General features: G+C 41.1%; 1 protein-coding gene across 1 annotated transcript in view; it reads right to left on the reverse strand.

The window, feature by feature from the left end:
- angpt1 (angiopoietin 1) overlaps positions 1-26,583 on the reverse strand; it is a 177,560-nt gene that overhangs the window by 62,060 nt on the left and 88,917 nt on the right. The gene's annotated exons all lie outside the window — the stretch shown is intronic.

The following is a 26,583-nucleotide window of genomic DNA, read 5'->3' on the forward strand; positions in this document are numbered from 1 at the left end:
TGAAGTGTAGTCAATTTGGTAATGTAGAAAACATGGCTGCCAAATTGCACACAGCAACATCACACAAACAGAAATATTAGATTACCAGTTATTGTTATGTACTGGTCCTATAAAAACAAAGCAAATATGTTCAAGCCTTGCAACATTTTTGAATCATCTGATAGCATGGGGTGCCAACAGATCCCCACTGCTTTTCCTGCATAATGCCTCTGCCAATCAGAATTGACTTGCCAATCAATCAGCACTCTTTTCTCCTGCAGTCATAATTGTTGTGATCGTTCAAAATTTGGCATTCTTTTGTTTGTCCTGATGAATGCAAGACGAAAAGATCCAGTAACGTATCTCTCTTTTCAGAAATATTAGCAGAGCCCGCTTGTGACAGTCCCACGTGGGAGGATGTCAGGCTGCATTGGGCATTGTCAAAAGAGTAGCACTCCCTCAGACAGGGTGCTCAAATGGGATTAGACTAAAGATGAGTAATCTGTGCAGCACCTCCTTTCTAGTTTCTATGTAATTATTACCAATGTGGACAATCACAAATCCATGTTACTCCCCAGCTCCAAGGAGTCTTCAACTGTGGCACCAGGTAGGCAACATGTCTTTCAGACTCAAGCTCACAGATATAGAGAACATGATCTATCCTCCTAACAATACCATCCCGGACCACTGTTACAATCCTATTTCCTCCACCCCATTTGAATAGCTCCCTGTATTAACATATTGTGACCAGTTTCCTCACCCTCCTCCCAGTTCTCACTCAGTTATCAAGATTTTGTTACTGTTGGATAATTGCAGAGGCTAAGACTGCTTGAGAGCTGCCCCGAGACCTGCTTCACCTAGAATCACACCCTCCCATCCTTGATCATAAAACAAGTTTGAACGATCAAGTCTGATAGGTATGACAGCTTCCTGAAGCAAAGTGTTCAATGAGTTTAGCCCCTCCTGATGTGGTGCAGTATCTACAGTTCGGACTCCAGCTCTTCTACTTGGATGTAAGGTTGCTTGGGCTGTAGACGCTTGCTACATATCTATTCATTATGGATCATATGGTATCCAGCAGCTCCCACACACTGCAAATACAATACATCATCCAGCTTGCTAACTCTATGTTGTTTATGTTATTAATTAATCATGTTAGTATCCCTGCCCTTATCACTTAAAAAGTCTCCACTCTTTACACTATCTTGTAACTTTTTTTTAATACACCAGCAACAATTTTATACCTAACAAGCAATTTATAAGAAAAGAAGAGAAAAAAAGACTAGAGACCTGAAAACAAACTGACGACTTTTACTTAAAAGACTAGAAATATTTACCGGAGAAAGTAGGAACTGCAGATGCTGGAGAATCTGAGATAACAAGGTGTAGAGCTGGATGAAAATAGCAAGCCAAGCAGCCTTCCTGCTCCTCTGATGCTGCTTGGCCTGCTGTGTTCATCCAGCTCTACACAGAAATATTTACCAACCCTTTTCACCAATCAGCTGCTTTGTTTAGGCAAAAGCAACCAAATACATTTCTCCTTCCTCCACTAAACTTGAGGTGCTCAACTGCAGCGCTCTATTGTAAGTCACACTAAATGGGCTACTTATATATGTACCAACTATAGTGGGCCAATTTGAGTCAGTTCTTTTTAAGACTAACGTCATCCATTAAATTCTAATCACTTTGTAGGATGCAAATCCGATAGTTTGCCTCACGGTCTTCTCTCTGCAAGAGGCTTGAGCTGATCCAAGCAGTAGCAGAAACAGAGATCCATTCCTGCTATATGAAAGTTTTACAGTCAGCTATGAGGTAAACAATCTCAAAGAAATATAGAAAAGAAGAACAAGAGTTGGCCATTTGGCCCCTCGAGTCTACTGCACCATTCAGTATGATCATGGCTTGTCATCCTACTCAGTACACTGTTCTCACTTTTGTCTCAGTCCCTTTGATCCCTTTATTCTGAAGAACTATGTCTTTCTCCTTCTTGGAAACATTCAATGTGTTTGCCTCAACTGCTTTCTGTGGCAGAGAATTTCAAAGATTCACCACTCTCTGGATGAAGAAATTTCTCCTCATCTCAGTCTGAATTGGCCAACCACACATCCTTAGACTGTGACAATTGGTTCTGGACTCCCTGGTCCTTGGGAACATCCTTTCTACATTTGCCTTGTCTAGTTCTACCAGAATTTAAAGGTTTCTATGAGATCCCTCCTTCATTGTTCTAAACTCCAGTAAATGTAGTCCTAACCAATCCAGGTCTTCTTCAATATCAACGCTGTCATTCCAGGAGTCAATCTGGTAAACGTTTGTGGCAATCCCTCCATAATCAGAATATACTTCTTCAGATAAGGAGACAAAAACCACAGATAATATTCCAGGTATGGTCTCACCAAGGCCTTTACAATTGCAGCAAGACATCCTGTATGCGTATCCTCTTGCTATGAAGGCTAATATTCCACTTGCCCTCTTCACTGCCTGCTATATTTGCATGCTTACTTTCAGTGACTGCTGTACAAGACACTCAGGGCTCATTGCACCTCCCTATTTCCTAATCTGTTGCAATTCTGATAATAATTCATCCTCCTCATTTTGCTACCAAGGTGGATAACCTCACATTCAGCCACATTACATTTCATCTGCCATTCATTTGTCCATGCACTCAACTCATCTAAATCACACAGAAGCTTCTCTTCATCCTCCTAACCGTTCATTCTCCCACCCACCTTTGTGCTGTCTGCTAACTTCAACTCATTACTTTTAACTCCCTCATCTAAATCATCAATATATATACAGTGAATATCTTGTTCAAGCATTGATCCCTGTGATACCCCACTAGTCACTGGCTGCCACTCAGAAAATGACCCAACTCAGAAAATGACCCATTTATTCCTACTCTTGTTTTCTGCCTGTCAGCCAGTTATGTATCCATGTCAAAGTCAATTCCACGTGCTTTAATTTTACATGCTAATCTCTTATGTGGGATCTTATTAAAAAGTTCAAGTAAACCACATCCACTGGATTCCCTTTATCAATTCAATTAGTTATGTTCTCAAAAAACATCAATAGATTTGTCAAGCATGATTTCCCTTTTGTACATTCATGCTGGCTTTCCTTTAAGTTTTCTGGCTACTATACATTCAGCCAAGCCTTGGCAAGGATAATCCTCAAGTATCCTTGATGTTACTTGTTCAGGATATTTTGCCTCTCAAGCTGAAATGACTAGCCTTTCTTCAAGCACCAGCAAACAATCTCGGGTTGTGAAATGCTGGATTGCTGAGAATTGATCTTCATTGTCAACCCATTGGCCTTTGATCTTGCTAATACTAACAAGCTCTCAGTCCTTCTTTAGTTGCTCCTGTTGTATTTGAATGAGACTGTTACATTGCTGGCCACTGTACCACTGTGGCATGATATACAATGCAATCTCCTGAACAAATTCCTTATCAATTGTTGTAAATGTTGTAAATGCTCTGGACGCATCATACATCAATTGCCAACATCTGTTTACTTCTGAAAGAGCACTGCCGCCCATATTTTGTAGCTAAAACATTAGCTTCTGTGATAGATGGAAAGGATAGGCCAGGGCATCCGTGGATGTCTGTGTGTCCTTGATCTTTTGAAAAGCATCCTCCAATACCATCCCTGTGTCTTCATGAAGAGTTGCTTCAAGGGTTCAGTAACCATTGCCAAGTGGGGCAAAAAGTTTCACCAATTGTGTACCATGCCTAGAAATTCTTGCAAGTTATGAACCAAGCGAGACATTCATTAACAACCATCGTTTACTGTGGGTCTGGCATTATTCCATTCTTGCTGATATTCTGTGAATTGGTTCCTCGGAAAATTTACACGTTGTTGAGGATAAGCCTGTCTTCCTATAAGCATTTCAAACCCCTATGGAGCTTCTGATCATATTTCTCAACTGTTTCTCCATGTATCACCCACCTTGTTGAGCTGTGTTAGGTCAATGCATATTCTGATGGCTCCACTAGGTTTGGTTCCAATAACCATGCCTGAACACGATTCAGTTGGTTTTGTCACCAGAGAAATTACACCCTATCTGGCTATTTCTTCAATTTGCTTTTGAACTTGATTCATTAAGGAATGTGGAATCTCCCTGGGTAACTGGAGGCATAATATTTAATAACCTTTTTAACATTTTTTTAACAGCAGTATTTAGTATCAAGTGTTCCCTAATCCTGTGCACAATTTATGGATAACCTTTCTCAAAGGTACTCCTGTTCTGTAGTATATCACACTCTCGGGAGTCATGCCACATGGACCTTGTAGTTTTACCTCTGAGCCTGTAACTTCTGTTTCTTCTGCCATGATATACAAACTTCCAGACAGTGGTCCTCACCCTTGTGTCAGATTTAAAATTGGTGATGTCCATTGACATAAACAGGTTCTGTTAGACTTAAATTGTTTGGATCCCCCATTCCCCCATAATAACATTGGGTATATTTTTATAATTCTGGAGTTTCAATTGCATTAACACATTTGTATGAGTAGACATTTAACCTATTGCTACTCTGAAACTTCATCCTAATTCTACACAGGCTCGGAAAGTTATCTGCAGTTCTGCAGATGTAGCATTATTTTGTCATAGCTGGTCACTGCTTGTGTTTATGAGGCTTTTTTGATTCACAGCACTAACTCTGACTCTTAGTATTCGTTCTTTGAAAAGCTCTTTGTTTTGGCTTCCATTTGTGTTTGCAGAGTTTTTGCACCACAAAAAGTAGATAGGTCCTGTTGCACTCAATAAAAAAGACTGTCCTTTTGTCTGCATTTTATCTTGGTTGCTGATTCCAGCACAATCTAAACAGTTTTCTCTAAAGTCAAATCTTCTTTTGAATGAATTAAAACTGGCAAACACTCATCAATAATTCCAATAACAATTCCAACTTTCATGACTTGTGATTTCAAAGCTCCATTGTCGCAGTTTTCCACAAATCCGTTGAGATCATTTATGAAATTCTTTACAGTTTATCTGGATGCTGAGCTCTTCCATCAAATTTTGCTCTTTCAATAATTTTATTTGTTATCAGATTATTGTATTTGTCAAAATGTATTTTTCAAACATCTTCAAAAGAATATATGTTGATTTATAACATCATCAGCATTGTCATTGTGAATGCAATTGTGTTTATTTACATATTCTGATTATGGTTAAGTATTTAAATTTAAAGCAATTTTGTACCTTCATGAATGTCTTCTTCAAGATTTTCAATCCTGTGTCCTATTTGGGACTACTTTGTCATTAAATCTTGCAGTAGTTTATTTTCCTTGCATGTCTTCCTATTGCGATTATTTATTCTTCTTTCTTTTAAGCTTTCCAGTTCTGCAGTATCTCAATGGTACTGTAAGCTCTTTCCCTTCAACATATCAATAGAGAGCAGCAGTAGGCCATTCAGCCCCACAGGCCTGATCTGATTATAATTTCAAGCAATCTCCTAGCAATTTCTGTTTTTATTTCTGATTTTCAGCATCTACAGTTCTTCCAGCTTTTATTAAGAATCTATGCATTTCTGCCTTAAAAATATTCAAAGATCTGCTCTCCCAACTTTTTCAGGACGACAGTTCTAAAGACTCAACCTCTTGTCAGGAAAAAATCACCTGTTCTCTGTTTCAAATGGGTGGCTCCTTAGTTTTAAACAGGGAGCCTGCTACTAGATTCTTCCATAAGAAGAAACATCTTAAATAAAAACCAAAAGTACTGTGGATGCTGTAAATCAGGAACAAAAACTGAAGTTGCTGGAAAAGCTCAGCAGGTCTGGCAGCAACTGTGAAGAAAAGAACAGAGTTCACGTTTCGGGTCCGGTGACCCTTCCTCAGAATTTATAAACATCTTCTCCACATCTGCCCTGTCAAAAACCTCAGGATCTTGTATGTTTCAATGAAGTCACTTTTCTAAATTCCAACAGGTACAAGCCTAGCCTGTCTAACCTTCCTTCATAACACAACACACTCATTCCAGTTATTGAAGATTATTACTTCTGTAAATAGCAATGCTGTTTTATTTTCCTTGTTTTAAGGCTTTTAAACTGTGCAGTATAGCAATACCGTGTTTTCCTTCTTTTAGAGCCTTTTATTCTGTTAAGTAGAAATACTATATAGTGGTCTTCCTATGTTTTTGGACTGAAAATGGAGATTTTTCACTTTTTCCCAAGCAAAATGGCTCATTTGTCTAGGGGTATGATTCTTGCATTGGGCCTTGTACTGTATAGAAGTGCAATAGGTCCAGTGTTCAAATCCTGGCTGAGCCTTCATGTTTGCAGTGGTCAGTTAGTGCAGCTAATTAGAGTGTGGTGCTAATAATGCCAAGGTCATGGGTTCATTCCCGATACTGACCAACTCTATACGTTTCCAGCCATGAGTGTGACGCTTTGTGTTCTGACTTGAAGCTTGTGTGGCGTTCCTACTTTTACGGCAGCATGGTGGCTCTCAGTGCCAGGAACCCGGGTTCGATTCCACCCTCAGGCGACTGTCTGTGTGGAGTTTGCACATTCTCCCCATGTCTGCGCAGGTTTCCTCCGGATGCTCCGGTTTCCTCCCACAGTCCAGAGATGTGCAGGCTAGGTGGATTGGCCACGCAAAATTGCCTGTAGTGTTCAGGGATGTGTAAATTAGGTGGGTTATAGGTGGAATGGGTCTGGGTGGGATGCTTTGCAGTTTGGAGTGGACTTGTTGGGCCAAAGGGCCTGTTTCCACATTGTAGGGATTCTATGAAAATGTGTGATTTTCCACCTTTTCACAGTCAAATACATGTCCTTTTCTACACCTTGCCCAAATAAAACCTTGTGCTTGCAGGATTACATCCAAAAAGAACCCTTTGTTCAATCATGTTTGACAACGATTGAGCAAAAAACATTAAAATCTTCTTTTCAGGAAATTTTCCAGGATAAATAGAGCCAAGATTCTTCTGCGAAAGAAACAATAAACTCCAAGTGAAATCCTGTCTCAGCGGGATTTGGACCAGAAAATAGCTTAATCGCTTTACTAAGTTCTTCAAGAGCTGAAAATGTGTTGAATTAGGTGTGAATGATGAAATAGGTTTTTTTATTCATTGAAGTTTCATCTACAAGGCACAAGTCAAGTGTGTGATAGAACACTGTCCATTTGCCTGGATGAGTGCGGCCTCAGGAGCACTCAAAAGTCTTTATATATTTCTGATCTATTAATTGAACCCAATGCTTATTTTAATCAATATCTGAGGATATTAGCTTGGGCTTCTGGATTACTAGTCCATTGACATTACCACTACACCACCAACTCCCCTGTTTGTGTCTGAAAGGCTGTTTCCAGTGGGGCAACTCAGCAATCTGTGCTGAATCCCTTGCTGATTTAAGCATAAGTGTACCTGCAGTTTTTAAATGATTAAAATGCTTGATTCTAAAGCTGATTCTAAATTTGGCTAAATAGTTGCTAGTGAGAATGAAAGCAGGCAGATATCAATGTGTAGCAACATTCAAATATAATTCAATCTAGCAGTATTCAAGTTCTGTACTACCAAGACACTGATTTTAAGTTCTCTTGTTAAACTGCACATCCGTATAGAAATGTGAGAAAGTTATCTCTTTTAGACTCTAAAATACATGAAACAATATGTACCATCTCCTATTGCCTCTACTATAGACTCACACAATGTTACAGAAGATCTGTAGTGGAGAGAAAGGCCATTAGATCAATTTTGTCTGTGCTGGTGTAGATATCCTACACAGGGTTTCTCTTATACTCCTCTATCTTCTATAATATCCTCTATTCCTTCCTGTGGATTCGGGAGAATATTCATTGGTAGCCTTGACGGGGCAGCATGGTAGTTCAGTGGTTAGCCACTGAGCTGGGGACCTGGGTTTGATTCCAGCCTTGGGTGACTGTGTGGAGTCAGCACATTCTCCCCGTGTCTGTGTGGATTTCCTCTGGGTGCTCTGGTTTCCTCCCACAGTCCAAAGGTGTGCAGGTTAGGTGGACTGACCATGCTAAATTGTCCGTAGTGTACAGGGATGTGCAAGCTAGATGGATTAGCCATGGGAAATGCAAGATTATAGGCTTGGGGGATGGGCATGCGTCTGGGCAGGATGCTGCTCAGAAGGGCAGTGTGGACTTGACTGGCCGAATGGCCTGCTTCCAAACTGTAGGGATTCTATCCTTAAAAAAAATCGCTGCTTGTTGTAACAACCTATCGGGTTTTATAAAAATGTCCTTTAGGGAAGGAAATGAGCCATCCTTAGCAAGTCTGGATTACATGTGACTGTAGTCCCACAATAATGTAATTGACTCTTGATAGCCTTCTATTAAGACCCCCGGCACAAGGACTACAAATTGCTCCCCAGTGATGCTCACATCCCAAAGATGCTCAAAGGACACAGCCATTAGCCTGAATATTTTGCTCCCCGTCACTGAGTGAATTTTGTATGCCATTTGCCAACCTGCCCTTAGATCCTACTTTTCTGACCAGTATACAATGTGAGACCTTTTCAAAATCTATGTACACCACATCAAACATGTTACCCTCATCTATCCACCATCTTTTCAAAAAAAATCAAGTAAGTTCTTCTCTTAACAGATCCATGTTGATTATTCTTTTTCTAATCTGTGGCTCTGTAAGTGACAATTATTGTATTTCTCAGAACATTCTCCAGTCGCCTGTTCACCACTAACATTAGGCTGACTAGCCTGGAATTACTCAGGCTATTGCCACCTCTCTTTTGAAAGGACAGTAGAACATTGTTAGTCCTTCCCAAATATGCCTGTGCCAAAGGACATGGTAATTGATCATCTGGATGCTGATCCATTTGGGTCCTGGGGGAAATATTCAGGTCTGAGGACAGGATTGGATCTCATGGCAAGGACACTAAAGTGCTCTCAGATCTGGCCACATCCATGCCCTTCCAGTAGCTGATCCTACGGGATCATTTGTCAATGAAACCAAACACTAGCAGACAGTCAGGTGTAGGGGTTTACTTCCTGTAGGCTGCTGATATACATAATGTCAGTTTTCAGACAAAACACAAAGTGAACATGTGAATCCTGGAAAAGAAGTGTGCAAATTGGTGAGAGAGTATATATTTAAAAAAAACATGATTAGCAAACAAGAGGAAGCTGAAGGTGTTTTTTTCTGCCTGACTCACAGGACCTGTGGAGTGGGGGCTGATAGTACAATGAGAGGTGTTTGGCTGACTGGACTATTTCTCTAACAAACATTCCAAGCTGAAAAGTAATGTCATCACTTTTTCTTAACCGTTTTCTTTTCTTCAAAAAAACTTAAACACTTCCTTTCATTCCTGTTCCTTTTTTTTGGAAATCACAACTGGCATGAAATGGTTTCAATTTCCTGCAGGCACAGATGTTAACAAGCATTTCTCAAAACAAGCAGCTCCATTTTTCCAGAAGTTTTCAGGTGTGTATTTCAAATGTGCACATTACAGCTGCAACATGTGGATATGCAGCTGTCCTCTCAAAGCCCAAACTTCAGAGAAAAACATATACATGTTCTGAGAGTTAAAGTAAACTTAATTACTTTGACATTAGAGTATCGCCAGCTTCTATAAACACTCCAGAAGAATAAAAGATGGAAAAACTCGCATTTATATCGCACACTTCAAAACCTTATGACCTGCAACTATTCTTAAAGATTCTGTTATTCCCATTTCCACCTCCCCTGGACTCATCTTCTATTTATCCACTTGTACTATTGCCATCTCCTTTTGCTTTGCCTTGGTCTGATTTGTGTAGCCTTAGACTCTCCACAAAAATCTCCAACACTAGGCTCACTATCAGAGACTTGGGCCAGAAATGTTATATTATAGAATTAAAATGTTGAATGGTTTAAAACCTGGTCTAACTCAGTGATTATCCAGTGTAAATGAACTGATCACCACAACTGAGTCTTCGCTCTGACCTTCCCGTCTTTCCCACCAACACTAACCCAACCCCAACTCAACATGGCTGTTCACCAACCTACCCACTCACTCACTCATCCACTCACTCAGCCACCCATTCACTTACTCAGTCACCCACCCATGCATTCAACTGCTCAGCTATTCACTCAAGCCCAGCTACTCACATCTGCACCCTCTCCAATAGCAACTCAACCACTCACTTAACTAACCACTCACTAACATAGTGAAAAACTTGAGATCTTTAAAAACTTATCTGAGTATGAAAGGTTTTGTCGTTAAAAAGCAGCCATGCCTGCTCTTTGCATGTCTTCGCCTATATTCGTTGGATTGGCTACATACGCCACTTCACTGTTGTAGCTGAGTTCAGATCCTTGGCTGAAAGAACTAAAAAGTACACTTAGTACATTAAGAGCAAGAGGATGTGTAAGGAAAGGGTTAGCCTATCAGAGATCGAAACAGTAACTTGTGCTTAGATGCAGAAGACATAGGCAAGATTCGAAATAAGTATTTTGTCTCCGCATTCACAAAGGAGAGGGATGGTTCAGACATTCTAGTTAAAGAAAAGTGTGTCATATTAGATAAAATAAGCATAATGATAAGGGAAGTACTGGAGGGACTGACTTCCTTGGATAAATCACCAGATGAACTGTATCCAAGGCTGTTAAAGGAAGTAGAGTGGAAATAACAGATACTCTGAGAATCATTTTCCAATCTCACTTAATACAGATGTGGTACCAGATGATTGGAGGTCAGTGAATATTGTACCATTACACAAAAAGGGTGTGAGGAATAGGCCAAACAATTATAGATGGGTCTGTCTGACCTCGGTTATGAGGAATCATTAGAATAAGTATTGAGAGACAGGATTAGCTGTTACTTGGAAAGGCAGGATTAATCTGGGATAGTCAGCATGGTTTGTTTGAATTGAAGTATTTTGAGGAAGTAACAAGGAGAACTGCTGAGTGTATTGCAGTGGATTTTATCTACATGGAGTCCAGTAAGATATTTGACAACATCCCACATGACAGCCTGGGCAGAAAAGTAAAAGAGCAAGGGATTAGAGGGGGATGTTCTGACTTTGATCCAAAATTGATGCAGTGACAGGAAACAAAATGTCGATGGATGTTTTTGCCAGTTGAAAGTGGTTTCCAGCGGCATTCCACAGGGCTCAATGTTAGGTCCCTTGCTGTTTGTGGTATTAATGATTTAGATTTAAATGTGGGAGACATGGCTGGGAAATTCGACATGAAAATTAGCATGGAGAATTGATAGTGAAAAGAATGGTTGTTAACTCCAGGATGAAATCAAGGTTTGGTTGAGTGGGCAGAACAATGGGAAATGGAATTCAGTCTAGAGAAGTACAAAGTTATACCTTTGGGGAAGGCAAGAAAACCCTCAATTCATTCAAGAGGAATCTGAATCTGCACGTGAAGCATTGCAGCCTATAAGTCTATGGAAGGGACGATGATGTGGTGGTATTATCACGGGACTGTTAATCCAGAGACTCAGATACTGTTACAGGGAACTGTGTTCAAATCCTGCCACAGTAGGTGGTGGAATTTGATTTTTTTTTAAAAAGTCTGGAATTAAGAATCTAATGATGGCCATGAGTCAATTGTTGGGGAAAAACCCATCTGGTTCACTAATGTCCTTTAGGGAAGGAAACTGACATCTTTATTTGGCCTGGCCTACATGTGACTCCAGACCCACAGCAATGTTGTTCACTCTTTTAATGCCCCCTGGGCAATTAGGGATGGGCAATAAATGCTGCCTAGCTAGTGATGCCCTCATCCCATAAATGAATAAATAAAAAAGTACCAGGTGCTGGTAAACTGGAAAAGAATAGGTGGCTGGTTTATTCAGCCAGTGCAGACATGATGGGCTGAATAGCCTCTTTTGTGTGCCGTAAACATTTCAATGGTTCTCTGGTTGAATGATCAGTTACAGAAATCTCTGTGGGCTGCATCAACACTGACCAGAAGATCTGGTCACAGTCTCTTCTACCTTCACCCAAATCACAAACCTCTTCCTTTGTACATCCTCCCTTCCCCTTTTACTTACTTACCTGAAACCTGTAACATTTCTACTATTCTCCTCTCCTGGTGAAAGGTCACAGACCTGAAACCAAAACTTTGTTTCTATATCACAGGGGCTGTCATGTCCTGCTGAACATTTCCAGCATTTTCTGTCTTTATTTCAGATGTTCAGCATTTGACATTAATTTAAGATCAGTTTCAAGAGTATGAAGAGTTTGGGAGGTTGTTTGATGCATTGGATTCACAGAACATTGAATGCTACAGTACAATTAGAGCAAATGAAATAGAGTGGGGGTGTGATGAGGTGCGCAAAACTCTATCAGAGAGATAGCATAGACTTTGTAGGCCAAACAGTCTACTCTGACCTGTAAAATTCAATGTCAAGCACATCTGTGAACATTCAGTCCAGAACACTGCAATAGAAAGTAATGGTTTGGGAAGCTTTAGAAGTTCATTGGATTATAGGCATTAGTTATCACTGGCAGGGAGTATATAATGAAGTGGATCCCACACAATCTGTAGAATCCATCTGACTCCAGTTCCATTGAAATCAACCGATCCAACAATGGACATTTTCTCTAAAGAGTGTGTTATCAGCTCATTGGGATGGAGGGGCGAGGTTCAAGTTTTAACCCTGAAGTGGAAACAAAGTCGTGAAACCATTAACAATTCCAGCAGGCTGAGTGGCTAAAATACAAATTCTGATTTCAATAGCACATTCATTCATAGCCTACGCAATTGTCTTTTTCTATTGGAGGGAAGTTGTCCGGTGGAGGGGGTCATATGGGCATTTTAACTCTCATCGGCAGTCGAAAACTAGACGGTAGTGAACCTGCGCTCAGTTTTTAACCCCAGTTACATCATGAAATAAATAATAGAGTGCTTGCATTTAAGGAAAAAAGTCCTTGGATCAAAGTGTTAAAACAATAGACAATCACAGCCAGATAATGAGCTGATATTCAGAGCAATGTTACAGATTTAATTAATTGGATTCAGATCTAGTAGGCAAATATTGCCAAAGAGAAATGGATTACAAAAACACAACTTTTACGCGAACAGCAAAAGTTGGTAATTATCACATCATAAAGCATTCTTTTAAAATCAAAATTCTAGTGAATAATCAGAAACTGGATGTTTTGAACAATTCCTGGTTCCCTTTATTCCTCTCTCTCTCTTACACAGAGACAGAAAAACACAGACATGACAAAGGGAATTGCTGAGCTCTTCCAGCCTAAGAAGAGTCAGTATGCTGTAATCCCAGTGAAATTTTTAAATTGCTCCACATATCACATATTTGAGTTGAACAGCCTGTCAAATGCCAGGATCCTTAATAAAGTTAGAACACACCTGAGTGATAGCAAGGAAAATATAATTGCCACATACTTCAGAAAATCAATGAAATTAGTTGCAGCACTGAATGAACTAACAGTGCTGAAGAAGGCCTTTCAGTCCACTCTGTTTCTGTTACATAAGTTCCTTACCCTCAAGCACTATCTAAAACTTACTTTTAAAATTATTAGTGGAATATGCTACCACCAACTTTTAAAGCCAAGTATTTCAGATCCTGACAACTCACTGAGTGAAAACACTTCTCCTCGCCACCCTGGAAACCATTTCCAATTATTCTGAATCTATGATCACTACTTTTTGAAATTATTAACTAATAATTTCCTTAGCTCAAATCGATTTGGCTATATAACAAATAAAAAAAGATCTGCAGGTCATTCCTAAGATTAAACAGAAACAATTTGGACAAAATTTAGTCATGATGGTAGATGGAGGTCTCAGAAATGTAGAGTTGGGAAGACATGCTTCTCTGGGTCTCCATGTGACCCAGGGCCACATATCACTAGTCACCTAATTGGTTGGCACTGGTTATGCCAATCACATTAACCACCCCCTCTATCTCCAGTGGTTGCTCACTAGTGTCTATTGGAGTGCTAGCCATTGCTAGGATAGCACCTGTAAGAGGAGGGAACATTGATGGATTTGTGCCTTGCAACCAGCAACAAAATGGGATGTGGGGGCACCGGCAACAGTCAGGCAGACCCCAGTGAGAATGAGAGAGGGTTTCTGGTGACAAGCAGCGTGGATATAGCAAATACCAGTGAGTCAGGCCCTTGTGGGCAAAAGACTGCCAAATAGGATGGCATCACACTCCTTCCCTGGAGCCCTGTGGGAAGTGTGCAAGGTTTATCTGGTAGTACATAGAACATGCAACCCTGAAATCATATTGCCAATATGCAAGTCTATTAATGGATATGGAGCAAAAAACAGGTGATTGGAGTTGGGATAAAGATCAACCATGATCTAAAAGAATAATGGAATGGAACAGAAGCTCTGAATTGCCTCTTCCTGTCTTTGGGTTCCCTTTCAACATATCGTTAATGTCATACAGTGGCATAAAATTCCTGCAATGGAAAATAAAAATGTGACAATACTGACTCTATTAACAACAAGACTCAATAGGAACATATCACTTACCAAGACTAACTCAACTATATTTAGTTTACATGCCTGAGGATACACAATGCAACAGAATTACAGAAATTACAGCACATGAGGCCATTCAGCCCATCATGTCTATGCCAGTTCTTCATGAAAACAATCCAGTTAATCCCACTTCCTTGCTGTTACTCCTTATCCCACAATTTCTTTCTCCTTCAAGGCTCAGTAATAAACTTGGGATGAAATGGGTTAAGTGACATTAGATACTGGTTCCATGCTATTATAACCATAAACTTAGATACAAAAACAAAGTTGCTGGAAAAGCTCAACAGGTCTGGCAGCACCTGTGAAGGAAAAAACAGAATTAATTTTTTGGGTCCAGTGACCCTTCCTCAGAACCCGACGCAACCCATCACCGGACCCGAAACGTTAACTCTGTTTTTTCCTTCACTGATGCTGCCAGACCTGCTGAGCTTTACCAGCAACTTTGTTTTTGTTCCTGATTTACAGCATCTGCAGTTCTTTCAGTTTTTATAAATTTAGATGGATGATTTCTGGTGAAAAGAAAATCTGAACAAAAGCAAATCACTTAATTATCTCAAAAAAAAATGTTCCAACTTGTCAAGAAACTTTAAAAATGAGATAACTAGTTCAGAAAATTAAAGTCTACGTAATCTTTCAACTTATTCCATGGAATCCTACTTCAAGAAAGATATATTTGTGCATTTGTCCAGCAGCTGTACAAATTCTAGCTCCTTATATAATTAATCTTTTTAACGTTTGTCATATAATTTTGGGCCAATTTCTAACCTGAAAGAAAGATTGATTATTTTCACATGATTTAAGCTAATCATTGCCTTCCTCTAGATGATTTTAACTGGCACTGAACAGATCCAACTGGTTGAAATTGTAAGTGTGTGACTGAAGGAATCGAGCAGTGAGAGAAGGAGGCCCCAGGATTAATGCGAAGAAGGTGAGTGAAATTCACATCAATGCAGTCTTAGCTTGCCTCCAACTCAACGCCTAGATTTGACAATTATTGAATCATTATTATGATCTCTCTCTTCAGAGCATGCCTACTGGCAGCTTATAGCTCAGTCCCATTAAAGACTGGGGAATGTGTTTGATGACATTGATGGATGAGCCACAAAATGGGACAGAGGTAGGAATCTAGAGCCTTTCAATGTCTTCAGGCTTGATATTGTTAATGTTCAATGGCATTTACTGAAAACTCGAGTTCATTGTAACTCTACCTCCATCGTGACCCCCTTCCTTAGTTGAGCTTACGTTTCACATGTTAGAAGTAAAGTGACAGATCTAACTATGTGGGTCAGATCCAAACAGATTCTAGCATTGAATGTATTTAACAATTGAACTGAGTGAGTAGTTTCTGGGGAATTATCAAATTGTAGTTAAAATCTACCCTGCTAAAATGTTATTTCATGATGTCCTGGGAACGTAATATTCTTCTACAAATGGATTTAAAGGTTTTTGGCTGTAGATTCCATTTCAGATATTTCTCTTCCCCTTCCTTCTTGAAGGTTTGTGATGGTGAGGTACATTTCCATAAACACTATAGCCCTCTCCACTGAAGCCCTCCCCACAGAAAATTACCAGTATATCAATACAGACAAATAGTGTGAATGTTTTGTCAATAATCTTCACAACACCTTTTATGATCACAAAGCATCCAAGAATGCTTTATAGCCAATGAAGTATTTTTGAACTGTAGTTGTTGTAATGTAGGAAGCAGTGGTAAATCAATATATTTGTTATTTAGTTGGTTGAGAGAAGTATTGGTCAGAACACCAGTAGAACTATCCTGCTCTTTTTTTTAAAAAAATTCATTCACAAGATATGAGGATTGCTAGGCAAGCATTTATTGCACAACCCTAATTGTCCAGAGGACAGTTAAGAGTCGACTGTATTATTGTGGATCTGGAGTTACATGTAGACGTTACCAGGCAATGAAGGCAATTACCTTCCCTAAAGGACATCAGTGTACCAGATGGGTTTTGTTCTGACAATTAACAACGGTGTTTTTGTCAGCATTAAACTCCTAATTCCAGATTTTTTTTAAAAATTGATTTCAAATTCCATCCTTGTTTCCCATAACTGGACCTCTGGATTAATAGTCTGCTGATAGTACCACCAGGCCATCACCTCCTATGTTCACAATAATGCATTGAGATCTTTTATATCTGCTTGAGAGGGCAAACAGATCCTCTGATGAAGGCGTCCTCTGAAAGACAGCATCTCCAGCAATTCAACACCCCCTAAGTCCTGTACTTGAGAGTGTCAGTCTTGATTTGTGCTCAGGTTTTCAGAGTGGCACTTGAACCCCAACCTTCTGACTCAGAAGTAAGAACAATTTCCACTGAGTTTTTTGTTGATTCCATGATCCCTCATGCTTTGCCACGGTATTGATAAAGTCAGAACAAATAGTCAAAGGCCAATGATGCAAAACTGGACATTCAGAAATCATAGTCCATAGTAAAATAAAATTATTCAGTGGGGAAAATTAAGTCATCTCACAAAAGCCACGGAGACTGCACATTCAAAACACTAAGCACAGCATTAAATATTCAAATAATTTTTTTTTATCATATCCTATTACAAAGGAACAGGAGTAAGATGTTCAAGTCTGTACCACCATTCAATTAGATTATTTGGATTTGTTTCAGTCGCCTGCTGCCCCGCACCCCACCCCACCCCCGCCCCCCCCTCCCCCCACTATTAACCTGATAATTATTCCTTTTTGAGATTTGACATTTTAATTTCCTTTTGAGAGTTAGTGATGAATCAGCTTCCACCCCATGTATTTGCGCAAAACCCATCATTTTGCACAACCTCTTTCAAATCTCCCATAAATCTTTCTGCTTTAAGGAGAAAAACCCAACTTCTCTCCTCTCTACAGAACTGATGCTTTTCATTCCTGATACCATTCTACTAAGTCTCCTCTGCTCCCTCTTCAAAACCTTGATATTTTTCCCTAAGTGCAGTATCCAGAATTGGAGTTAATTCTCTAACTGGAGTTTATCCAGTAATTATTTAATGTTTATCAAAATGGTTTATGAAGAACAAGTAAAGAAATGATTCATTCCACAGCTTTGATCTTGTTTTCTACTTGTTCTCTGGTCGAAAATAAAGAACCAATTTTGGGAGATTATATTCCCTGGTCCAAGGGTGTATGGGTTAATTTTTCAGGTCAACTCACTAATCACCTTGTGCAGAGGTTAATGGAAAGATCATTTTAGAACCTTCTGAAGCACTGGGCTTACTCCCTTCAGTTTTATTTTTGTGACACAGAATAGGCTGTTGCCACAGGCACCATTCAGTTCCACTGCATCCTGAGGATTACAGCCAGCTTGTGATCACTTCTCCGATGAGACTGTAAGGAATAGGAACAACAATAGTCCATTTTGTCCTTTGAGCCTGCTCCACAATTCAATAGGATCATGGCTGATCTGACATTCTTCATATCCACTGTGCTTTGTTTTCCTAAACTCCTTGATTCCCCTACTATTTAAGGATGTATCTATTTCAGCCTTAAATATACACAAAGACTCTGACCCTACAATTCTCATCCCAATCTTAAACCGATGCCCCTTTATTCCAAGACAATGTTTTCTGGTCCTAGACTCTCCCATGAAGGGAAACATCCATCCAATATTTACAGTGTCAAGCCCCTGAAGAATTCTGTATGTTGCAATGAGATCGCCTCTGATTCTCTAAACTCCAATGAGTATAGTTCCAATGTATTTAATCTTTGCTCATAAGACAAACCCTCCATACCAGGGATCATTCTAGTGAACCTTTTCTGAACTGGCTCAGATGAAATGATGTTTCCCCTTAAATAAAGGGACCAAAACTGCTCACAGTACTCCAGATGTGGTCTCACCAGTACCTTACACAGTTGCAGTAAGACTTCCCTACTCTTATACTCCAATCCCCTTGAAATAAGGGCTAACATTCCATTAGCCTTCCTGATTACCTGCTGTGCCTGTGTGCTAGCTTTCTGTGTTTCATGCACAAGGACCCACAAGTCCCTTTGTGCTCTACTGTTCTGCACGTCTTCTTCTGTTATACTCTGTTCTTTTGTTCTCCCTTCCAAAATGAACAACTTCACATTTTTCCACATTATACTGTGTTTGCCAACATTTTGCCGACTTACTGAACCTATCACAGTGCCAGGGACCTGGGTTCGATTCCACCCTTGGGCAACTGTCTGTGTGCAGTATGCACATTCTCCCTGGGTCTGTGTGGGTTTCCTCCGGGTGCTCTGCTTTCCTCCTACAGTCCAAAGATGTGCAGGTTAGGTGGTTTAGTGAGGGGAAATGCAAGGTTATGGGGATGAGGTTGGGGGGATTGGTCTGGGTTGGATGTTCTTCAGAGGATTGGTGTGGACTTGATGGGCCAAATGGCCTGCTTCCACACTGTAGGGATTTTATGATTCTATGATCAATATCTCCCTGTAAACTGTCTGTATTCCTCTCACAATTTGCCTTTCCACCTATTTTCCCATTACCCTCTTTTCCTGAAGGTCACTATCGATATTTGATACTCAGCACAGCTCTCCTAAATCCGATTTCCTAACCCAAAACCCAAGAAGCAAATATAAATCCTAAACCTGAAATTCCACAACCCACAGCCCAAACCCGAATCCAAACTGCAACTCCAAAGAACCGAATCACAAGCCCAAACCCAAAACCCAAACCAAAATGTAAAACCTAATCCAAAATCAAAAAGCAAAATCCCGAAAGGTTAAAATGAAGCAGACCATTTGGAGAAATTCAATCATTTGGCTATTATTCATATTTTCTTCTATAGCATTAGCAGGTTGCCATTTGATTTTCAGCATATCCCAAGAATAAGGCATTTCTTTATAATAAAAATTTGAACTAACATAAAATATTTAAATCGTTTAATAACATATTTTATTAACACCAAGTTGTTAAAAGTATGAACAGAAATGTATCTTTCAGCAATGAGGTTGATGGGTTCAATTGATTCAGGTGTCTGAGGGATTGTCTCTCTATAACTATTACCATCTTCATCACTATTCCGGTTTGAAAGACATAACAATCAGTTTTAGTCTGTCTTACTGTCAGTTGCCTTTTAATGGAAGCTTCACATATACTCAGTGAGGTCAATTTTTCATTTTGTTTGGCAGCTTTCAGATATACTTATCAAGATTCCATTATTGTATAATAATACTTCTGAGTATTATTTTGAGTACATTTGCTCTACAGTTCTTTACCACAGAGAGTGGTTTGACTGAATCTTTGTTTTATTTTCCACAGCTGTGTGTATATATACAGGGAAAAGAAACAGAATAAAGGAAATAGTTGGTGTATAAGCAATGAGAAGAAAGATTGAAAATTCGTCTCTGAAAGAGGCATTCTCTTCAATACTGGCAGCAACCACACGTGGATCTGCAATGCAGCATTTTCATTGTGAAGACCCACAAACAGGAATTGTTCAAATTTAGCCCGTCTAACCCGCTCTGTGATTCAGATCATAACTGAGTTTTATCTCAGCCCTGTTTATCAATCTTTGTTCTATGCCCCTTAATTCCTTTGCCCCACAAATATCTATCCATCTCAGTCTCGAAATCTCCAGCTGAACTCCCAGTTTTTTTGGGGAAGTGTTCCAGACTTACACAATCCTTTGTGTGGAAAAACATTAGTTGACATCACCGCTGAACAACCTGGTTTTAATTTTAAAGTGTGGAGCTGGAGGAGCACAGCGGGCCAGGCAGCATCAGAGGAGCAGGAAAGTTGACATTTCGGGTCAAGACCCTTCTTCAGAAATGGGCCCATTTCAGCCAACCTGAAATGTCAGCTTTCCTGCTCCTCTGCTGCCTGGCCCACTGTGCTTCTCCAGCTCTACACTGTGTTATCTCTGACTCCAGCATTGGCAGTTCTTATTATCTCTTTAATTTTAAAGTTCTGTTTTTCTGGACTTTCCCCAGCATCAATCGGAGAAATGGGGCAGAGTTTGATAGGGGTCTCACCAGTGTGGGCTATGACGGAATCACACAAGAAATCCGGCCAGACTTACCTTGACATCAGGGGCATCTTGCTCTGTCCTTTATGCTTTTAACAAATGGCAGTACAAGTTTTCTCTTTAGGCAGCAGCAAGTTGCCAATTCAGAGGGACTGTTGCTTGATAAATGCCTTCTTAACAGCCCAACTCATTTCATTAATATTCGGCTTCCTGTCTGACCAGATGCGCCAAGCAAACTAGATGCCAAGAATTCTTGACATGGAAATCAGAGTGGGTACCTGGTGAATTCAGTTCACCACTTGCTCCAAAGGACCTCCATATTGGACACTGGGTACCAATATCTCAGGGAATCATCATGGGCACTGGTCACATACACCCTGTGTCCATGGATGTTGGTGTCAACCTCTATCAACCCTCATGTCACATCTCCGACTTACAAGATGCTTCTGCCCTTTAATGTTGCACTTTGGGCTGCATTGGCAACTCTTACTGCAATGCTGCAGCAAGGACACTTGCGCACTTACAGCCAGTTCATGGACTGCATCTCTGAATCTCCAAGCTCTTCACTCACTGTCACAGTATTCACTCACTCTGAGCCTATCTGGATGATCACGGCATCCTTGTCTTTCCTCGCCTTTGTGCACCTTGCCCCTCAGCCAGAGGTACCAGGCTCATGTTAGTTCCATTTTGCCTAGCAGCTTAGCAGAGACACATACATGGTTATCAGTAGACCTCAGCCAAGTTGGGAGGATAGCCTTTGCTCATGGGGTCCTGGCACAGTAAGTGAAGGGCAGCCTCCGATACCAGTCCAGGGGCTTGGACAGGGTCAGTCAGAGGAGGGTCAGAGTCAGGACAGCCAGAGTCACGATGCTGCCCACATAAGGAATGAGGAGCCAAATGTCAGGTCGTGCACCACCAGTGTTGAGACTTTCTGCCCTGATGGGGCTGTTTTCCTCCTGGAATGAGAGACATAAATATTGCAGGAGACAAAAGTAGGTGGCACACCTTTTGGCACAGTTGAAGGTGCCTCCAACCGTGATTTGACAGTGCAGAGGGCACGCAGGGTTAGTGGTGTCAGTGTTGGGATGGGTGATAGTAAGTAAGGGAAGATGTTGCAAACATTAATGAGAACAATAAAGTATGAACCTTGATGGAAGGTGGCTTCGGTAGCAGAGATATATTGAGAGTTAGGTATCAGGGAAAAGATGTTGGCACTTACATTAGCAGAGTGGAGAAGGACACTGGACTTCTTCCTACAAACTGGGCATTCCTCCAGACGGCTGAGACTGCTTTAATCTGGGTGACAACCTCAGGCCAAGCTGGCATGGTCTGGTGTCATGTCCTTTGCTGGTCCTGGGAAAGAGGAATTCACCCCATGCAACAGGGCCTTCCAAAGGATTTCCCCTGCCACCATATCCATGGAAAATGCCAGGAACTGCATAGGGCAGCTCTGGACTGACTGCGCTCAATAAGTGGAACACTAGGCTTTTAAAGATGGGGCCAGCACAAGAGATACCGGTGAATTCTGGGCTACCTGCTGACTTGGGAGTGCATGGCAAATTGGGGAAAGAATCAGACAAGTAGAATGCCATAGGGCAGGTAGCTCATAAGATGGGTTTGGTAAGATCAGGTGAGAAGTCTTGCAGCAGAAATCTGTCCAAGGATTTAACACATCTCAGACTTAGCCAAAAAAAAACTGCACCCCATATTTTCTCTTGATTTATTTCTTCATGCCCTTTAGATACTCTCAACACAGCAATCAAGATCACAACTCAATGTGGGGAGGTGACAGCTCATGGTATTATCACTGGTCTGTTAATCTAGAGTCCCAGCTAAAAATTTTGGGGACCTGAGTTCAAATTCCACCATCTGCTGTGGAGGGATTTGAACTCAATATAAAATCTGGAATTAAGACCAAAAGACCATAAGACCATAAGGCATAGGAGCAGAAATTAGGCCACTCAGCCTATCGAGTCTGCTCCACCATTCAATCATGGCAGATAATTCCTCAACTCCATTCTCCCACTTTCTCCCCGTAACCCTTGATCCCCTTGATAATCAAGAACCTGAGTCTTAAATGTACTCAATGACCTGGCCTCCACAGCCTTCTGTGGCAGTGAATTCCATAGATTCATCACTCTCTGGCTGAAGAAGTTCGTCCTTATCTCCGTTCTAAAAGGTCTTCCCTTTACTCTAAGGCTGTGCCGTTGGGTCCTAGTCTCTCCTACCAATGGAAGCATCTTCTCAACATCCATTCTGTCCAGGCTATTCAGTATTCTAAGAGTTTAATGATGACCGTGAATCCATTGCCAACTTTCAGGAAAAACCCACCTGGTACACAAATGACCTTTAGGGAAGGGAACTGCCATCTTTAGTTTCAGAGATAGTAGGAACTGCAGATGCTGGAGAATCTGAGATAACACGATGTAGAGCTGGATGAACACAGCAGGCCAAGCAGCATCAGAGGAGCAGAAATTTCTGAAGAAGGGTTTAGGCCCGAAACGTCAGCCTTCCTGCTCCTCTGATGCTGCTTGGCCTGCTGTGTTCATCCAGCTCTACATCTTGTTATCTGCCATCTTTAGTTGGTCTGGCTCCAGACCCAAAGCAGTGTAGTTGATTCTTAACTGCCCTCTGGACAGTTAAGGATGGGTAATAAATACTGGTCTAGCCAGCAATGCCCTCATCTTGTGAATGAATAGAAAAGGCATCAACAAGCCCAAGGGGAAAGAAGTGAAAATTATGAATAAGTTCATAATTTAACTATCTCAGCTGAATACATGACATGCTATTCAACTAATGCAATGCCTTTTTTACCCTAAAAATATATTTTTCATAAAGTTTATAAAAGTACATTACATGACTATTCAAAGTTGACATTAAACTAATGAAACCAAGAAACTACATTTCTTTCAACTCCGCTTGTTATTCACTAAATTTACAATTCGAGTTAATATTTACAATATTCATTACATGTCAAACATGTAGCCTGCAGAGTTTTATGCAGTTTCCAGCCTCTCAGCGTATTATAACTGAAAAGGCTCAAATGATGGCTTTGCCCATTGCACCTTTGCGACAGCTGCCCAAACCTTTAGTGAATTCCTCAGCACAAAGTCTTGAGCCTTGGGAATTGCTACGGGCCAGCAGAGCTATGAAATATTTTAACTTAAATTCCAGCATTACAGCTAAGTCTCAATTTTAACCAAACTCTCCCAACAGAATAGTGTTGGGTTTATGTCAATTGTCTAATAACATTCCAGTTCATTTACACCAATTGTCCTCATCAGCTTATTCATGCTTGACAAGCAAACCAAAAACATATAGTCCCACCGTCTCTCGTGGTTCAGGAGATTCAATTTGCAAACAAGACAGATTCAGCAATAAGATCGCAGTTTGATTATTTAGTTACTCAGTTGGATAGTACTAGAGATGCTGCAGCAGGCTCTCTGGGTTCAAGAGGAGGAAAATTTACCTGAGGCCAAGGTTAATATTCTGGGGATATGGTTCAAATCCCACCATTTTAGCTGGTAGAATTATATTCAACTAACTTAATCTGGACTATAAAGATAGTTTCACTGGTGGTGATCATGCCAGCTATCACCAATTTTTGTAAAACCTATCTGATTCGCTAATTAGGAAAGGAAATTTGCCATTTTACCTGGTCTGGTCTAACATGAGACTTCAGACTCACAGTGTAATGTTTGACTCTGAACTACCATTTGCAATGACCTAACAAGGCACTCAGTTCCCAGATAATAAGGGATGGGCAATAAATGCTGGTCTTGTCAGTGACACCCACATCCCATGAAAGAATACATGTTTACAAGTTAATCTTGTTCTCTGCTTCTGATCTCTATTAAGCAAACCTTACTCTGTACATTCATGGATCATCTATACCTACATTATTTGCCCTCCACCCCTCTATATGGATTGTGATTTAAAAAATGCATAAACTCATTGGGACTGCAAACGTTGTCAAGGCAACAGGCCAAGACAAATCATAGAAAATATAAACAAGAATAGACTATTTGATCCTTTGAGCCTGCTCCACTATTAAACTTGATCATTGTTGATCATTCAACTCAGTACCCGGTTCCAGCTTTCATCCCATATCTTTAATCCCTTTAGCCCTAAGAATTATATCTATCTCCTACCTAAAACTATTCAATGTTTTGGCCTCAACTGCTTTCTGCAGCAAAGAACTCCACAGGCTCTTTGGGTGAAGAAATTTCTCCTTATCTCAGTCCTAAATAGCCCAGCCTGTATCCTTTGACTGTGACCCCTACTTCTAGACTCCCCATTCATTGGGAACATCTTTCCTGCATCTACCCTGGCTAACCTGTTACAATTTTAAAGGTTTCTATGAAATTCTTCTCATTCTTCTAAATTCCAGTGAACATAGTCCTAACTGGTCCCATCTCTCTTCATAAGTCAGTCTTGCCATCCCAGGAATCAGTCTAGGAGATCTTTATTGCACATTTTCCATACCAGAGTATCCTCCCTCAGATAAGGAGACAACTGCAGTGAGATATCCCTGCTCATGTATTTATATCCTTTTGCTATTAAGGCCAACATACCATTTGCTTTCTTCACTATCTGCTGCAACTGCATGCTTATTTTCAATGACTGGTGGACAAAATCACCCAGGTCTCATTACACCTCCCCCTTTCCCAATCTCTTGCCATTCAGATAATAATCTCCTTCTTGCTTTTGCTAAGAAAGTGGATGACATCACATTTATCCACATTATACTTCATCTGTCATTCATCTGCTCACTCAGTTTGTCCAAATTATATTGAAACACCTATGTGCTCCACACAGTTCACTCTCCCACCCAGATATGAGTGGTCTGCAAACTCAGAGACATTACATTTTTAATTCCCTCATTTATGGAATGCTTGGGGTCCAAGCACTGATTCCTGCTGTACCTCACTGAACACTGGCTGCACGTCAGAAAATGACCTGTTTATTCCTATATTGTATGAAGTTTAAAAAAAAAGTTGCCATTTCAGAGTGATCTCTCACTTAAGGGATTAAATACTTAAGTGAAATGTGGTTACGTGGAACAATCCCTCTTCCGTACCTACACCGGCCCTAAACCCCACCTCTCCTCCGTTACATTGATGACTGTATCGGTGCCGCCTCGTGCTCCCACGAGGAGCTCGAACAGTTCATACACTTCACTAACACCTTCCACCCCAACCTTAAATTTACCTGGACCATCTCTAACACCTCTCTCCCCTTCCTGGACCTCTCTGTCTCCATATCGGGCAACCACCTCGAAACCGATATTCATTTCAAGCCCACCGACTCCCACAGCTACCTAGAATACTCCTCCTCCCACCCACCTTCCTGCAAAAATGCTATCCCCTATTCCCAATTCCTTCGCCTCCGCCGCATCTGCTCCCAGGATGAGGCATTCCACTCCCGTACATCTCAGTTGTCCTCGTTTTTCAAGGACCGTAACTTCCCCTCCTCGGTGGTCGAGAACGCCCTCAACCGTGTCTCCCACATCTCCCGCACCTCATCCCTCACACCCCGTCCACGCAATAAAAACCAAAAAAGAATCCCCCTCGTCCTCACGTACCACCCCACCAACCTCCGGATCCAACGCATCATCCTCCGACACTTCCGCCATCTGCAATCCGACCCCACCACCAAAGACATCTTTCCCTCCCCACCTTTATCTGCTTTCCGGAGGGACAACTCTCTCCGTGACTCCCTTGTCCGCTCCACACTCCCCTCCAGCTCCACCACACCCGGCACTTTTCCCTGCAACCGCAGGAAGTGCTACACCTGCCCCCATACCTCCTCCCTCACCCCCATCCCAGGCCCCAAGAAGACTTTCCACATCAAGCAGATGTTCACCTGCACATCTGCCAATGTGGTATACTGCATCCGCTGTACCCGGTGTGGCTTCCTCTACATCGGGGAAACCAAGCGGAGACTCAGGGACCGCTTTGCAGAACACTTACGCTCGGTTCGCAACAAACAACTGCACCTCCCAGTCGCGAACCATTTCAACTCCCCCTCCCATTCCTCAGACGACATGTCCATCCTGGGCCTCCTACAGTGCCACAACGATGCCACCCGAAGGTTGCAGGAACAGCAACTCATATTCCGCTTGGGAACCCTGCAGCCCAATGGTATCAATGTGGATTTCACAAGTTTCAAAATCTCCCCTCCCCCCACCGCATCCCAAAACCAGTCCA

The sequence above is a fragment of the Rhincodon typus genome, chromosome 4 (genome assembly GCF_021869965.1).
Source record: "Rhincodon typus isolate 14 chromosome 4, sRhiTyp1.1, whole genome shotgun sequence".
In the NCBI taxonomy this organism is placed as follows: Eukaryota; Metazoa; Chordata; class Chondrichthyes; order Orectolobiformes; family Rhincodontidae; genus Rhincodon; species Rhincodon typus.